The sequence below is a fragment of the Dysidea avara genome, chromosome 1 (genome assembly GCF_963678975.1).
Source record: "Dysidea avara chromosome 1, odDysAvar1.4, whole genome shotgun sequence".
Taxonomy (NCBI): Eukaryota; Metazoa; Porifera; class Demospongiae; order Dictyoceratida; family Dysideidae; genus Dysidea; species Dysidea avara.
This window is the reverse complement of record NC_089272.1, coordinates 36,995,324-37,012,348: the sequence shown is the minus strand read 5'-3', so window position 1 is coordinate 37,012,348 and position 17,025 is coordinate 36,995,324. Positions and strand designations below refer to the sequence as shown.

The 17,025-nt window shown below is 37.0% G+C and overlaps 4 long non-coding RNA genes across 5 annotated transcripts in view; 2 read left to right on the top strand and 2 right to left on the bottom strand.

Moving 5' to 3' along the window:
• The window catches only part of LOC136263742 (uncharacterized), a 139,601-nt gene that overhangs the window by 115,800 nt on the left and 6,776 nt on the right, over positions 1-17,025 (top strand). The gene's annotated exons all lie outside the window — the stretch shown is intronic.
• LOC136250056 (uncharacterized) lies at positions 6,115-6,979 on the bottom strand. The gene is made up of 3 exons (XR_010698429.1): positions 6,751-6,979; positions 6,668-6,701; positions 6,115-6,508 (listed from the first exon to the last, which is right to left on the bottom strand). It is a non-coding gene; the product is annotated as an uncharacterized lncRNA (long non-coding RNA).
• LOC136263789 (uncharacterized) lies at positions 7,597-9,439 on the bottom strand. 2 transcript variants are annotated; one of them, XR_010704791.1, is made up of 3 exons: positions 9,299-9,439; positions 9,101-9,188; positions 7,597-7,690 (listed from the first exon to the last, which is right to left on the bottom strand). It is a non-coding gene; the product is annotated as an uncharacterized lncRNA (long non-coding RNA). The 2 variants fall into 2 exon arrangements; XR_010704792.1 differs by having other exon boundaries at positions 7,602-7,684.
• Positions 9,458-14,657, top strand: LOC136263753 (uncharacterized). Its single transcript, XR_010704775.1, has 4 exons — positions 9,458-9,565; positions 11,005-11,065; positions 12,883-13,006; positions 14,560-14,657. It is a non-coding gene; the product is annotated as an uncharacterized lncRNA (long non-coding RNA).

Here is a 17,025-nt window from a genome sequence, read left to right as displayed (position 1 = left end):
GACGGAGGGTATTGTACGGAGGTACTGGTACTAGATAGCTTCACGATAGGTCACAAGATCACGCCTATTCTTCATTCTACACATTATCGATCTATCAATTGAAACCACGATGACACACCCCTTTTGCACTAGCTGTATTTCAGTGACCGCACACCTTCAATTTGGAAGGCTGACTCGACATACTCTATAATCGATCGAAACCACGCCCATTTTTGGGCAAGCGCACATCTTGCATGCTGCCTCAAGATACTCTAACACAGCAGTCACCCTAATAGAACAGCCACGTGTTTATAACTAGCTGTATATGCCTTAACAAAAAAATTAAACAAAACTAGTATATTAAAAATTATAAATTTAAAAATAAAGTAGGAATCCAAGTGATAAAAAGTAGTGAAACAAGAGAAGAACGATGGTAGCTATTACAGCATGACTCGGTGGGAAATTCCTACTTTGGCATTGAACACAAAATAATGGCTATATCATGCCAAAGTAGGGATTTCCCACCGAGCTATTCTGTAATAGCTACCATCGTTCTTCTCTTGTTTCACTACTTTTTATCGCTTGGATTCCCACTTTATTTTTAAATTTATAATTTTTAATATACTACTAGTAAATCATATGTTCACATTAATTTCTTTACGTAACACAGTATTAGGCTTGAGTCTATTATGCTCCAAAATTTGCCTATTATGCTTTTTGGCATTTTCCCAATTTTCTACCTATTATGCTTGTTTTTATGCTTTTCAGAAATACATTATGCTTTTATTTTGTGTGTTTTCTTTGTGCAGAGAAGTTCTTCATATGACAGGAGAAGTGTCTATACACACAAATAATAACAATACTTCAAAATTGGGATGTGTTCCAGAGTTCGTAGGCATATTAGAGCAGAGGTCTGGGCATATCCATAGTCCCTCAGAAGCTGTAGAGATGTTTGTCTACATCTTTGTAGTTTTGTATACAAATAATTATGTATAAATATTATACATCCTTGTTGATTGATCTTCTGAGTTGTAGCAAAGGACAGCAACTGCTCATGCAGTATAATGAGTAACTTGCATTTCCAGCACCATGCCAAGAACATATTAGCTTCCTGGGATAAGCCCTTAATGCTTCTTATTCTCTTTGTTGCATGTGCTGACTGTTCTATTAGAGTGTTTCGATCTTTCCATGACTGTCGGATTGTCACGGGGAAGGATTTAACTAGTAAATATTCTACTGCATGGCATTATATCGCAATGCTAGCATGATGCTTTAGGTATCTATCATTCCAAAAAACACACCAACATAATTGGCCAGTGCCTATCAGCGACTAGGATAAATATATTAAAAATTAATGCTGAAAAAGTGCTCCGGCCCTGTTATATATAGCTCTGCATTAACTGCATAGCACATGCACCATATGGGTGAATGTGTACCTTGTATGTTGTGGTGATTGACAGATCAATAATACATTACACATGTACATTTACTATTAAACTAGCTGTTATCTACGCAAGTGTACCTGTCATTGTCGTAATAATTGAAAGAATTTTTCCTTCTTTACTGCTGATCACTAAGCAACTTTCAGTCAAACTTATTTTACGAGATTACATGTAACGCTAAAAAGTACACAATAATCTTAACACCATACATGAATGGGAGTCACAATCTGGCCAAAAATACATTACTGTGAACAGCCTGAATGTTTGACTAGGTGTTCCATGTTTCATCTCTCAAAGTAGCTGATAGCAATTCAATATCCAGTTTATACTAAACTCAAGATACATACATGTTACACTTTACAGTGTTAGCTAGCAAGTGTTCTTGGCACAATTTTATTAATTAGCACTGTCTTCATCAGTATTTAATAGTAGCTCTGAATTAAACATTCAGTAGCAGTGTGGTACATGCATCCTGTGTAGGTAGTCACCTATTCAAGGTTGTGTACTGTACCTTGTATAGTGTGGTTATTGACAGTCCAATGATATTACAATATAATAACTGCTACAACTACTAATGTATAGCCGAACGTTTGGTGGGAGGAAACTTAGGCGAATGTTCCATGATAGGATTTTGACAAGAAAAAAATTGACGACTTTAGTAGAGACAGATTTGTATTGTACAATGATTTGGTGTGAAACACCACTTATTTGCCAAATTTCCAAACTTTCCTCACACCAATTTTTCTGGCTATATGGTACTAACCCATTACGTCTTTTTCTACTGTATATAGCACAATTATGTTTAGATTTGTTATCTTACATTTGGTTAAGATATTATCAGGGCAGATATGATTCTTCATGTGACATCAGAAGTGATGAGTGTTGTGTTTACAATGACAAGAGCACTAGCACTATAATCATAAGATATCATTGGGTCCACATTGTTAATAACAACAGTAACAAAACCTGAGCTTATATCTTCAATTAGTTCAGTAATGACATCAGACCACCAGGAAAATGGTGTGATATGCTATTTAGGTATCTTTGATATTTTACAGTGCTACTGAATGGTTAATGCAGAGATACTATTGAATATGACATGTTAATTGTCAGCTACTACAAGTATTAACATAACATATAGATACTCATTGCCTTTTTGTACAATGTAATTTACTGTAGCTAATGAGTATGTTGATTTATCTCTTACATGTTGTTGAAGGTATTATCAGTGCAGGTATTCCTCCTCTTACAAGAGTAGTAAAAATTATTGTTCTGTTCACTATGACAAGAGCACTAGCACTATAATTATAAGATCTCATTGGGTCCACATTGTTAACAACAACAGTAACAAAACGTGAGCTGATATCTTCAATTAGTCCAGTAATGACATTAGACCATTCACCTCCACCAGGATTACTAAGCACAACACTACACCCTGCAATTGATGGTGTTCTACAAGCCACTTCACATGTAAATTCCAATGTGTTATTATTTATCCTTCTCCATGTAACATCATATAAATGTTTAGTGGCTGCATGGAAAAATTAAAATCAAATCAACGTGTTAGTGGACTAATAGATACTCACCATGAGTTACTACTTGACAAGATGATTCATTATTTTGGTCACATACTGTAACACTAACATGATCATTATCTCTTCTGATATTTCTGTTGATATTCAGTGGTATATCTGTAGCATTAGTTCCATTGTACACTTGGCTCATTCCATTAAAGGTGATATTTGTTCTATTAGTAAACTGCAAATGTACATACACCATATTAATGATGTCATACAACAACAGTTTACTTAGCAGTTATGATAATCAAATTCATTGTTAGGTAATTACTGACCTAATCTCCTTATATGTACAGTGGGTAGTTGAATTTCACCATAAATTATACAGGTGAACCATAATATGTACAGTAAGTGTAATAAACTACATGCATCCAATAATCATAGTATATATCATATATTTAACTTTGTCACAGGTATACTATTTGTACAATCATCACAACATTAGCTACATTCATTCTATACCCAAAGCATATTATTGTTACAGCGTATACACATCACCACACTGTTAAATGCTTTACTGTTCATATAAAGTACTTACATTCCATTGGACATTAAGAAAAGCATCACGGTTAGCATCAAATGACACACAGGCTTCAACTGAGTCTTCTGCTATAGCATAGAAAAACAAAACAAAATATTATATTAAGACAACAATAAACTATAGCAGTGATTTTATTATTAATATCTACACTGTATGTTGAAGTAATCATTGTTAACTACGATGTATATCAGAGCATAGTATTCACAAATAACACAAATTACAGTAACACTTACCAGCTCTACTTGAACATAGTGAAGATAGCAGACACAAAACTACACAGATAGACACAGCCATTTTTCACTGATCAAATTTCATAAACAACACTCAACCAATTCAACTGAAAATAGCCAAGTTTTAATGCCATTCATCCATCAGGGATGAATAACACTAACTATATGGCTTCTATGTTCAGACTAAGTGGTTTGTTTATATAATTTAGTGGTACCATATGTGGTCAGGGTGTGTTACATCACACTACGCCCATCACTAGGGTGTGGACTGACAGAATTAGTAAACAAGTATGTTTGTTTACAGGCAAACTTGATTACTTGTTTTCATCTGCAAATTTGGGGAATTCCATACAGGCCAGATCTGGGTAATTTTTTGTTATTGATGAAATGCTCAAATCACACCAACATTAATCTAGCTGTATGTTACTAAAAGTGGTTATGTCTTCTAAAGGCTTTTACATGTACAGCTACCAAATTGTTGAAGTTGACTTTTCACCATGAATGGATAACCACATCAATACACTACATATTTATACCACAGCCATGCCCATGATCATGCCACTAGTTTGCTCAGGTCACAAGTGAGTTCTGAAGACATGTGTTAGCTACTGTAAAAGTAACACCAACCAGCTGGAACACAAGTCTTTGGAAATGGCCACTCTTAGACAATTGCCCAGATGTATATTTCTTTCACTTTGAGTGGCCTTAACAACCATATGATATAGTCTCCACAATTATAACTTGAAACATTTTCTGTTGATACACCAGCCCATGCTCAAAATCATGGTCTTCAGCTTGCTATGGACATCATGGTTGAACTTATTGTGAACCAAATTAAAATTCAACCCATAATCTCTGAAATTGTGTCTTGATAAATCTATTGATGTATGTACATCCAAATTTAGTCACAAATAATGCCCACCATTATAACGTTATCATTATCTACTCCTAAAAGCATGTAGTATTTTTAAACTAAGGATAGTTATGTACTCCACTACCAATAGTACCTAGATTCATCGGAGGTGGTGCAGCCAAAAGTGTGGGGGAAACTTTGGCAATGAATGGAGCTTACCCCCAGGAAAAGCTCAAAGATAGTCTTTTATTTAGTTACGGAGAAAATTAAGTAGCTGTTTAATGAGACATTATAAGATCTCTCTTGCTGCTCTTTTATGTCACTCTTTTGTGACCAACAAAGGTGTGTATGTGTGACATTGTGTGTGTGAGTGTGTGTGGGGGTGGGGGACCATATTCCACTGTCTATGAGTACTTAGTTATTTTACAGTAAAAAAAAAGAAAAACCACACTACTCTTCAATATGTTGTAGGTTCTGTGATTGCTAAAAACAAGAAAAGTGTACTTAACACTGGTACCCCTGTGCTACATACTCAGTGTTGGGAGTAACGCGCTACTTATGTAACGCGTTACGTAATATTATTACTTTTGTAGTAACAAAGTAATATAACGAAATACGCTATAAAAACAGGTAATATAACGCAAGATACTTTACTTACAAATGTAACGCGTTACCTAAGTAATATAGCTACTGTAACGAGTCTAATATTACGTAATATTATTACTACAAGTAACAAAGTTACTAATCTCGTTAGTTATCCTCTGAGTAATGCCTAGCCACAGCGAAGTAATGAGGCCTACTGAATGAAGCTTAGTGACCAGCTTCTTACTTATAACTAAAATTTGCATATTGTCCAACCATGCAATCATGTCACGTGATAAGGTGGTAGTTTCACACGTGACAGCTTAAGACTGTGGACACAAAGTAATATAATATGTAATATTATTACAGTTACTTTATTTTATGGGTATATGTAACTGTAACTAAATAGTTCTGTTGCAAGTAATATGTAACTAGTTACTTTTACAAAGGAACTTGCCCAACACTGTACATACTCTAAGTACAAAAATTTCTAGAAATCATATAAATAAAGAGCAATGAAACAAGGGACACCTGTGGCTATCTAGTGGACATTTAATTCGTATTTACAGAGTATAGCCATGAAAAAAGGTAGGGAATAAATTTCACTAGTATACATGTGATGTACCTGTAGTGTGAACAAGGTGTATAACTACAGCTGTACAATGTCTGAAGAAACTATGTGGGTTATATAGTATATACGTGTTGAGTTGCCAGTGGATCCTCAAAAACATTTAATAACTCACAGATGTAATTTGAATTACACATGATCTTGAAATTTGGCTTATTTGAAGTATGTACTGCTTGACCCACTAAAAGTATTTCAAAATCTTTTTATTCAAATGTCTGACACAATATTTACGGTCAATCAAAATTTCCATCATACATTTCCTATGAGGAAGCCATAAAAAGTAATATCCATCACAACCCTTTCCTAAACTTGTAATGGAGCCAAACCACACATGTCTGTTGTTGACATTCTTTTTACTGTCACCACTAGTTGGCTGAAATGTTAATTCTCTTGAGAGAAATTCCACTTTTCAGTTTAGCTGTTTTCAGGATCCATGTACATACTATAGTCTCCACAAAACAGCCCCTAATGCATGTAATGCTGTCTGTACATGAACGACAGTTGGGTGATTGGAGATGACGCCATTAATATGAACAGTAAAGTGAAATGTGCAATTTTTTGTGCTCTACTGTGTCAAGTTAGTTCTAGTGGAATGACCCACAATCACTCTCATTTTGAAACCTCGGGTAATATCACTGCTACCACCCACACCCTCTGTTCTTATGTGATACACAACCTTCAATGAAATTTCATCATATAATTGATGTAAGGTATCATAACTCTACATGACATAGTTAGCTACTAAAAATTTTAAACACTCTAATTGAACACTCAGAATATTACAAGTGATGCCATACCTAATAAATGATAAAATTATTGTGTTTGCATTACATACCATTAATTCCAACTATCATGTCCATACCTGTACACTGAAATATTTGTTATAATACTGGACTCATTACAAGCAGTCACACATACTGTTGTCCTTTGGTGATCTAAGGTAATCTACTGGATGTAGTCACCATCTCCAACAAGCAGTATAATCTCCACCAATAAGGTTTGATATAACAAGTGGACTGTCCCCCACTTTAGCAACAGGTTGAGAACTAGTACAACTGGTACACACTTGGTGACTTGGATCATCTCCAGTGATCTCAGTAACTGACATGACATTAATAGCAACAGTAGTTGTTGTGGTTATATGTAAGAAGGTACCTAAAAATTGAACAGTTTATAGTATTAAACTGGTATTTAAAATGGAATCCCCCAATAAAACCACTGTACATTGTAGATAATTATGTATTTACTAGTCAGGATTAGGGTACAGATCTGAAATCTCTATGAGAACATGCACCTTATCATATAACTTCAAGGTGTCAGGGAATAGAAGAGGGTCCATTGTACACACAGACAATTAACTGAACAAGAGTAGTTCTATTAGAGTAGTTTTTCAACAAGATTTTGCTCTATTAGAGTAATCTCAGTAAAAATAGGCTTCATTTATCCTAACAAATTCTTTTATGAGTAAACCGACATACAAAGTGTTCAGTTCAACTATACCAGTCAACTTATTGATAGTCATTTGGTTACTAACTCCATCAGGTTCATCACTATACAATGACATCACAGTGATGGTGTAGTGTGTATTAGCTAGTGACCAGTGAAGTAATCTGAAATACTGATTGATGAGATGTTAGGTGTGATCATTGGACTATTAGTAAGTGTTCATCTATTGTAATGTTGACAGGATGTACACTGGTTTAGTGATGGAGCCTGTATAGATATACAGTATCACAAGGGAAGTATAAAGAAGTAATATGTTTAACTTACCATCTACAACACATTTACATTATGTTGTTGTGTTTATAATATCAATGATTGGTTGGATCCATCAACTCAGGAGATATCACGTCTACATCTGTAAATAAATTACAAAGTATAATTTAAAATTCACTGATAACTCATATTTCTCACATGCATGTATTTAATGAATCATTTCCCATTATAGTTAAGCAATGTACACATACAGTACATCTGATATTACAACACAGTATGTCATATATGAGGTTGTTGAAGGAAATACATTAACTTCTAGAAATATGTATATGGATGCTTAAACTTGTACGTTATATTAGTACAGAATATTACAGAGACTCCATCCATGCAAACTATGAGTACATGCATTATGAGTCCACTTTCAAAACTGTTAATGGGGCAAAAATGTATAGGATCTGACTCTAGATTGGCCCAGGTGTACGCTCTATTAGAGTATTTGAACCATAAATGAATGATCTTTACTTATCTGAACATTGTTGTTAAAAGACTATAGAAATTATACTAGTAGATGGTAAGGTTATTCACAAACTTAAAGAAGATACCTGAAAATAAACAAATTAAATTATGAACATGTACAGTGGAATTCCTTCAACAAACCCATTCTGCATCGTGGTTATGTACTTCAATAGTCACATACAGTCACATTCTGACATGTTGGAAAGCTTTCCTTTGTATTACTTTACTTCTAGGAATCTTTGGATAATACAGTCAGCTATTTTATACAAAACTAGGTTGGATAGGGTTTACTGGACAATTGGATCAAGAAGCTTTATAATGGTATGTTTGGCTTTTTTGAAAACTTTCCATTTCATGTAAGTCATGCATGCCCCAACTCTTCACATGTTAGACAAAGCAACAATAAACATTATTATGCTTAATGTCACTGAGTACACTATGAACAAAACATTTGTTATAGCAGCACTTAAATTGTGTCTGCCCTCCTCTGCTATATGCCTTACACTAGTCTGGTGCTGCCTGCCCCTTCACTAATGTAAGTATCTGGTGAAATACAGATACCATATCATTTAAAAGGAATTCAATTAAATAGCACACATAGCTGCTGGTTACGTCTGATGATTGCTCTTCAATTAAAAAAGCAATGTGTTGCCAAGGAGATTTGTGTGTGAATTGGCTACCACCGAATCTGAGGGTTTAGTATCTGTATATCACCAGGAGCTCATAAGCGCCACAAGGACTCAGACCCTTACTTTTTGTGAAGGGGCAGAGTAGCCTAACACTAGGACACCAGTACACATACAAACATGTACTGTACAGCGTAATAATTTGACGGGGGAAATTTTGACAAATTCACCATTGTCAAATATTTACAAGGAAAATTTGCACAAATGCGTTGACTTCAGTATTCTAATTAACCAGTCACGTGAGCTTTGACGAGGACAAAGTTGATGCAACAATTTGCCAAATTTGTCAAAAATTCCCCCTGTTAAATTATTACACTGTACGGTATGCACATTATGTAATACAATGATACCTTGACATCCTCAATGCTGTAGGTGACAGATAGTCACAATCTTTTGTCAGTGACTTGCATTGACATATATTACAAAATGTGACAGGGCCTGCAAAATTGAGTATGTGGGCACATAAAATTTATAGTTTGGCGCCGCCCGCCCCTTTTTTGCAAAAGGACGGGCGGCGCCAGACTAACTTTATGGATTCTATAACCCACCTGACCTTTCTGTGACAATCTAATAACTGAGATCCCCACTGCGAAATAAGGCTAAGCAATACGAGCAATCGTCTTGCTGTTACCTGCTCTAGATTCCCTGCAAAAGCACTATTTTCTAATTAAAGAGCACCCTGCACTGATTACTCGAACTGACGCTCATTACTTTAATTAACGCACACGCGCATGTACGTGCTTTGCATTGTGTCGGATTGTGTACTGCTCGACAGCCTGTATGAAGACCTTGACACTAGTTGTATGATGCTACAGGTACTCTATGTTGTGCTGGTGTAGTCTCGCGTGGCCAGACCGCTTTTTCTCCGTCACGGCGCTTATCGATTAGAGATTATAAGCGCCTACTCCGAAAAAGGGTCTGGTCCAGAATCAATACGTAAACTCGTTTTCACACCCCAAGCAAGAGCTCGGGGTGTTTAATCAACTTTCGTCATAAAACGTATACTTCCTTTTAAATTTCAAGCCACGTACGCATTGGAAATGCCATGAACAATAGCCGGTAGAGTTGATGAGAGACACTGAGGCTGGTTTTCTACGGTTAACAAGGTCATGGATCGATTCCTTGTGAAAACGAAAAGGCTAAAGGCGAACTGAGCAAGGAATCAACCCGTGCCCTTTTTAGCCTTAGAAAACCAGCCTCAGTGTCTCATCAACTCTACCGGCTATCGTTCATGGCATTTCCAGTGCGTACGTGGCTTGAAATTTAAAAGGAAGTATACGTTTTATGACGAAAGTTGATTAAACACCCCGAACTCTTGCTTGGGGTGTGAAAACGAGTTTACGTATTGATTCTGGACCAGACCCTTTTTCGGAGTAGGCGCTTATAATCTCTAATCGATAAGCGCCGTGACGGAGAATAAGCGGTCTGGCCACGCGAGACTAGTGCTGGTGGTAGCTAGCTGTGTAATGCAAATTTTGAACAAAACTACTAGACATTGTGACAGTAGTAATAAGTTTCTTATTAATTGTTCCAATGAAGTTTGTGGTGGGTTTTAATGGAGCTCATACTGTACGAGCTGAGATTTTATGATGCTGTCAATTTTATGTGTCTCCAGGGCACTAATGAGAATACACTAGTACAGGGACCCCTCTCATACACAGTCAGGATACTGTTTATTTGTATTTGTGTTAGAGAATGAGGGAACACCTCTGAGGTGCAGTGCTACATATGGGTCAGAAATTGGCCAGCCATTATCTGGAATTTTTGTTGGGTATTAATGACTTCCACATTGAAACTGTACGTTAGAGGGTATAATGAATTTGGTCAGCAAAGATACTGTAATTGTTAGGAAAAGTGCCTTTGGCTGATTTATTCTGCTACTGCCTCTACACACTTATTGGTGTGCGGAGTTCCAATTTTCTAAACCCAGGGAATAGTTTTATCACCTCATTTACTAGTGTGGATTCTCCTGCTTGGATGAGTTCAGGTGGAAGTTCTCACCCATCACATTGTGACTGCATCCAACACTGAGGCTGCTTGTTTCCTCATCTAGGGTGCAGCAAAAGTAGGTGCAGGCTCTATTAGATTTTCTCAGTCATGAAAAGTACAAAGGATGTGTGCCGTGAGTAACAAAAGCAACCTTCTGCTCTTAGTACCAATCAAAACACTCCGAATACAGTAGCTCTTCTGATAATTAGTGTAATAAATACCATCATTTTTATAGTCACATATACCTGTGTCTCTTGTATTGTAGCACACGTGTAGCCTAGCACACCAGAGGATGACTACAACATAACTGCAGTGTTTAGTATTTGGTGAGTATAACCATTGTACTGTATATCCAGTGGAACACCTATTACCCTGTGTATGTGGTCCTGTTTTGTGTTAACCCTCTAACTGTCAGGTTATCCAGCAGAGCATACCATGGACAGAAAATGGCATAAACCACAAGATTGTTTTTAAAGGACAAATTACAAAAGTTAAAATCAGCTGTAAACATGATCCTATCTCTATCAAACCAGCTGAGAGTGTATAATAGTACTTCTAATACTGTTCTAATCAGAGACAAATATAACATTTTGCAATAGACTGGTCATAATGTCCTGTCATGTGCAGGCTTGATCGGCCATGGTAGAACAGAATGGGACATTTCAACTAAGAGTTAGATTGTACATGGTTATTAATTCTGGTATCAGCTGTTCACATCATTCATTGCTCCTGGGAGTAAGTGGTAGGCCTACTAAGTGTAAGTTATGATTAGCAGTACAAGCCACAAACCAAACAGACAAATTGTATCCATTAGGCTCCATCCCTTTTCTTTTGATAGCTAGGACATTATGTCTGAGCAAACTGAATTATGTTCAGACACAGAGGCTATTTGGATGGCAAATGTTATATTTGTCTCTGGTTCTAAGGCGTTACCCCATGAAGTGATTCACATCAGGTCTAGTTTCTTTGAGTTTTCCACTATCACACCCAATGTGCATGCGTAGAGAAATGGCCCTCATGCCGTGTCTTGAAAAAGTAGCTTGTACTAGGGCTGAAATGGATAGCAACTTTTACTATCCGGATATCCTGAACTAGACCTATCCGGATATCCTACAGATAGTGACATCATCACTTGCTATAGAAACATTTTATAGTTTATTGTAAGCATCCTTGTTTTACTAGTTCTAGAAGCAAACAAACATTAACATGAGAGCAAAAAGTTTGTGGTAATGTTACAGGGTTACTTTGCACTTAATGGAATTCATCTAACAAGATTGGCAGCTGGAGAAAACATGAATACAAGATGTAGCAGTTGCTACAAGACCTTTTCCAGGTATAACTAGTCTTAAAGAACTCTTTATAAAACAATAACTATTCTGTTACAACTTCTTCAACAACATTCATAGCTGTGCTTCATCATAACGATGGGCTTGGTCACTCATGAGCAAGCTGATTAACTTACCAGGCAGCTGTTAACTTCACATAAAACTAGCTTAGCTAACTCTCCATGGTGAAAATGATTCATCTTGTGATGAGAAGTTGGACAGGTAAATGGCTTTAAGTTATTACTATCCGCTTGGCTTCAAAGTACTATCTGGAGAGTAAATTATTATCCGGATATCCGGATAATGCGGATATCTGTTTCAACTCTAGCCTGTACCTGTCCCCATTGTTACAGATCGTGTTCTTAATGATAGACATGATTAACAACTGAAACAACTAACAAACTAGTCTTCTTTCACAACGAGACATTTTCTGTAACTCTCGCGTAATAATCTGCAAGGGATCCGTTTACCCCAGTAACCGGGACTCTGTGTGCATGAGGATTTCAAGCTATAGCAAAATCAAAATTATAGTCAGTGCGTAAGTTATTAGATCGATCTGCCATATGGTGGTTATGATGGTTAGAGGGTTAACTTGATAGCCCAAATTAGATTAATTTGTTAACAATAATGAAGTTTGGGATACCTGTAGATCAAAGGACAGGAGGGAGGAAGCTGTTTGCAATTGCCTGTTGTTTATTCTGTCAGTTGGTTGCTAGGAGATACTGTAGTACATGTCCTGTAGTGACTTGCCTCTACCCAGTACATTCCATCATAGTACTAGTTGACATCATTGCTTAAGTGAACTGTTTTATTCACAGGATCTGATCATCATTGGCCGAAATGAGGTTTAAGTCATACACATTTGAAGTAGCAGCTGAAATAACCAAGTTGGAGAGAGTGACTTCAGATCAAGAATGTGTATCATATACAATTGTTTCATTGGTGAGTGATGTAGGAAGATATTTCACCTACTACCAATAAGCTTTATGGATAAGTATGTCAAGAAAGTGGTCTTGAAGTTACCATAGCAACTCAATATGGGAGGCATGCCTTCCCCAATCTTCCCAAGAGAATGTTTAAATTTATCGAGAGCCCATGAAATACATTTTAATGTAAAATGAACATCGTATTTATATGGCAGCAGTTGGAGATCATGTGAACAATATATCTACCATATACGTATACAGTAGTTACGTAAATTTTTGTGAATATTTTCCACTTTTTCTACACTTTTATTATTACTTGCAGTGTATTGGAATGCCTACTATTTTGACCTTTTTCACAATTATAATTTCATGAAAAATGTCACTTTCATGAAATCTATGAAAGTATGCCCCTCAACAATTACCACATAAGCAGTATGAAAAATAGGTTTGTATTCTGAAATTATTTAAGGAGCTTGTGGAAACCTATGGTGGAATTATTGGCAGGTTAGATAAGAACACATAACACTGCCAAAGCCATGTTTACTCAGAGATGTTTATGCATTCCCAGGCATCCACGGCACACATGATTCCTACATCCCTACTATTCTGTAGTAGTGTAGAACTACAGGTGTATGTAATTTTGTTTTACATACACACATGTACTGGTGGTCCCCACAGGTTTTTATAACTGAGGCTACACTAGTTCCTCACATTCAGTACATATGTCTCTGTCATAGCTATACTACGTTTGTGTTCATAAGTACAGAGCTTTTCCCAGCAAAATAAAGTATGGCAGTAAAACTGTCAATTTGCTACCAACTATGTACATTCTTTTTACCACATCAAAATGGTTTGGAGTAAAGTAGACGGCTGCACCACTCTACTGCTCTTTAGGAAATCCCCTGTAAGTGACTGCTTAATATTACCATGGGCCAATGGGTATTGTTTAGTTAGTTTAGTCTGAGTTATTGCAATACTGCAACACTGATTTTTCTAAACCAGGTGTACACCCACAACCGGTTGTGGCCACAAGCTTAGTTTCTTGACATTGTTGTGTATGTATGAACGTATACATGTATGTACATATACGTACGTATGTATGTTTTCCTGTGTCTTTCTGTAAAGTCATGGATAAATGTACTCTTTCACATCATCCATTATTTATCTTGTAACACAGTGAATTGTCCTGCAGCCTAACATGGCTTGTGTTATTGCTGTGTCATATACTGTATCAGGTCCTGAAATTATGTTTTGGAAATGATCTGAAAAATCCTATTATGTGGTTGTACAAAAACCTGTTAACTGTATTTAGACTTTAACTAGTAATGGTTGGAAAATGGCAGGTGTCTGACAATAATTTCAGGCTCTGTTAATAAGTGCACGTACAGTATGTTTTAATACTGTAAATGAGTTACTGAGCATACATACACTTGCTTATTACACCCACAATGTGTGTTTATTTGTATGAGAGTAATGGCTATCTTTGTAATTGCATCATGTAGGAGCATGAAAAAATAATTAGGCACTTGTGTGTTTTGTATTATACTACATTGTGTTGTGATATTACAGGCAGTTGAGTCAACATTTAGTGATGACTGGAGCAACTATTCGTGCCAGTAACAATAAGGAGATACGTATGATTTGCCAACATTTTAACTTGTAAGAATTAGTACTGATTTGATCATTGTGTGTGGTGTGTGTATGGCGTGCGTGTGTGCGTGTGTGAGTGTGTGTGTCACATGTGGTGTGAGTGTTTTGCTGAACACATCAAACTTTGTATAACATAGCTACGTAGTATATGGAAGTAGAGGAATAATGTATTCTGTGGACTGGACTCACGGACTAGGTAACCAATAAGCATGCATTATGTAATAGTTGAGATGTCAACATCTAGCTACATCTGGCAATAGTGCTCTTCCTTAAAAACTGTAAATGTCACACATGCACTTATTTATTAGAATATTTATGAAAGTGTTCCATGAGAAGTTTGCTGTTGTAACAAAGGTCAAAGGCAGAGGAGGGTGGGAGCACTTCAGGCGCTATTTGAAAATATTACCTTAATTGCATAGTTTAATCACGTGAACCTCAATAGTCTCAATACAAAACTAGTGAATGCTGATGATCGCTAGATATTTTGGTTGTGCTTCGTGTAAGGATTAAAATGGTGCGGTTTGAGTGAAAAATCGGTATCGGTATATGTGAAAATATGCATATCGGTGCAACACTACAATAGTGTGTTGTGCGGTCAAGTACAGCCAGTGGGGCATGCGACATACAAGTGTGTATTTTACTGGAACCAAGAAAATGCCGTTTTCATGCATCCATAGCTTGATAATGGCTGGACAGTTTTTGCTGTGGAAACTCCCTCAACTAACTGTATTAGACTACTGCTGGTGGCTATGTACAGTAACTTGAATGCTTTCTGGCTCATCACTAAAGTCTAACATCAACTGGAGCAGTGGAGATTTACAACACTAGTCTCTACCACTACAACTATTACATGTATTTCATAATTAGTGTATCAATGACCTGTAAGGAAGACAAGTGGTAGTTGCAGCTTGATAATGGTGTCTCCAGCATTACAAGAGCTGGCTTATTAGGAGGCTGTTACAAGTTCAGTACATTTGCAAGTCCAGTCATTACAACGTGTGTGTATTTGTGCGTGTGCGTGTGTGTGTGTGTGTGTGTGTGTGTGTGTGTGTGTGTGTGTGTGTGTGTGTGTGTGTGTGTGTGTGTGTGTGTGTGTGTGTGTGTGTGTGCATGCGTGTGTATATTTGTGCGAGTGTGTATATTTGTGCGTGTGTGTGCGTGCGTGCATGCATGCGTGTGTGTGTGTGTAGCAGTTGTTTAATTGAGACCTGGTGTCAACTGAGAGAGTAGCCCACCCAGCTGTGACATAAATAAATACCTGGTGTTAACCAGGGAATTATCCATGACTTGCACAATGGATGAAGGTCCAGGTATGACTTTGGGTGCCTACACCTTTGCCTATGAGACATGGTGCAGCCTCCTGTGGGCTACTAGTCCTGTCCCAGGAGGATTTACCTGCCCGACTCATTATACCTGAATAGCACATGAGTGTTCTGTGTTCGCTCACTGGGTAAGCATGACTGTGTTGGCACAGTAGCCAAAGGCATTGATTTTGCTTCGCTTTGTGTGCATGTAAGTGCATGTGTGCATAATGGTTGTGCTGTGTAGTGTTTTTGCTTCATGTTGAACATCTTTTGTAACATTTATATACACTAGTACCATGTACCCCCTGTAGTGGGTTATTTCAAGGGTAAAAGTTTTTGCAGATTGTCATAGTTCCAAAATTTCAAGGCCTATTGTATTTCGTGGACTGGACTCACGCACTGAGCTGGAAATAGCTTTTAAACAATAATCCAGACATTATCCATCTCTTGCAATACTGGAGACACCACTATCGAGCTACAACTGCTGTTACTGCTCTTCCTTACAACTCAACAAACTAGCGCATGCACTAATTAATTAGAGTACACTTACAATACACGAGTACTAGCAGTGATGAAACGTGATAGAGGCTATTGTTATAACTTAGATGTTTTTCCTTTGTTGCTCCACTAGTGTTAGGGCTGTAGTGATGAGCCGGTTTATTTGCATAGCCCCATCACCTCGCTGGGTGGTGCTACCTATAGCTGCCCTACTAAGAATTATTACTGGCTCATCTCTACAACCCTAGCACTAGTGCCAAAGCAATAAAGGAAAACACCTATGCTACAACAATAGCCTCTACCACGCTTTATCACTGCTAGTACTCGTGTATTGTGAGTGTATTCTAATGAATTAGTGCATGTGTTAGTTTGTTGACTTGTAAGGAAGAGCAGTATCAGCAGTTATAGCTTGATAGTGGTGTTTCCAGTATTACAAGAGATGGATAATACCTGGATTATTGTTTAAAAACTGTTTCCAGCTCATTGCGTGAGTCCAGTCCGCGAGTCCAGTCCACGAAATACATTAGCCCAAATTTCAAGGTGGAAGATTTTGTTTATTCGTCATGGAAATGGAGATTTGTAG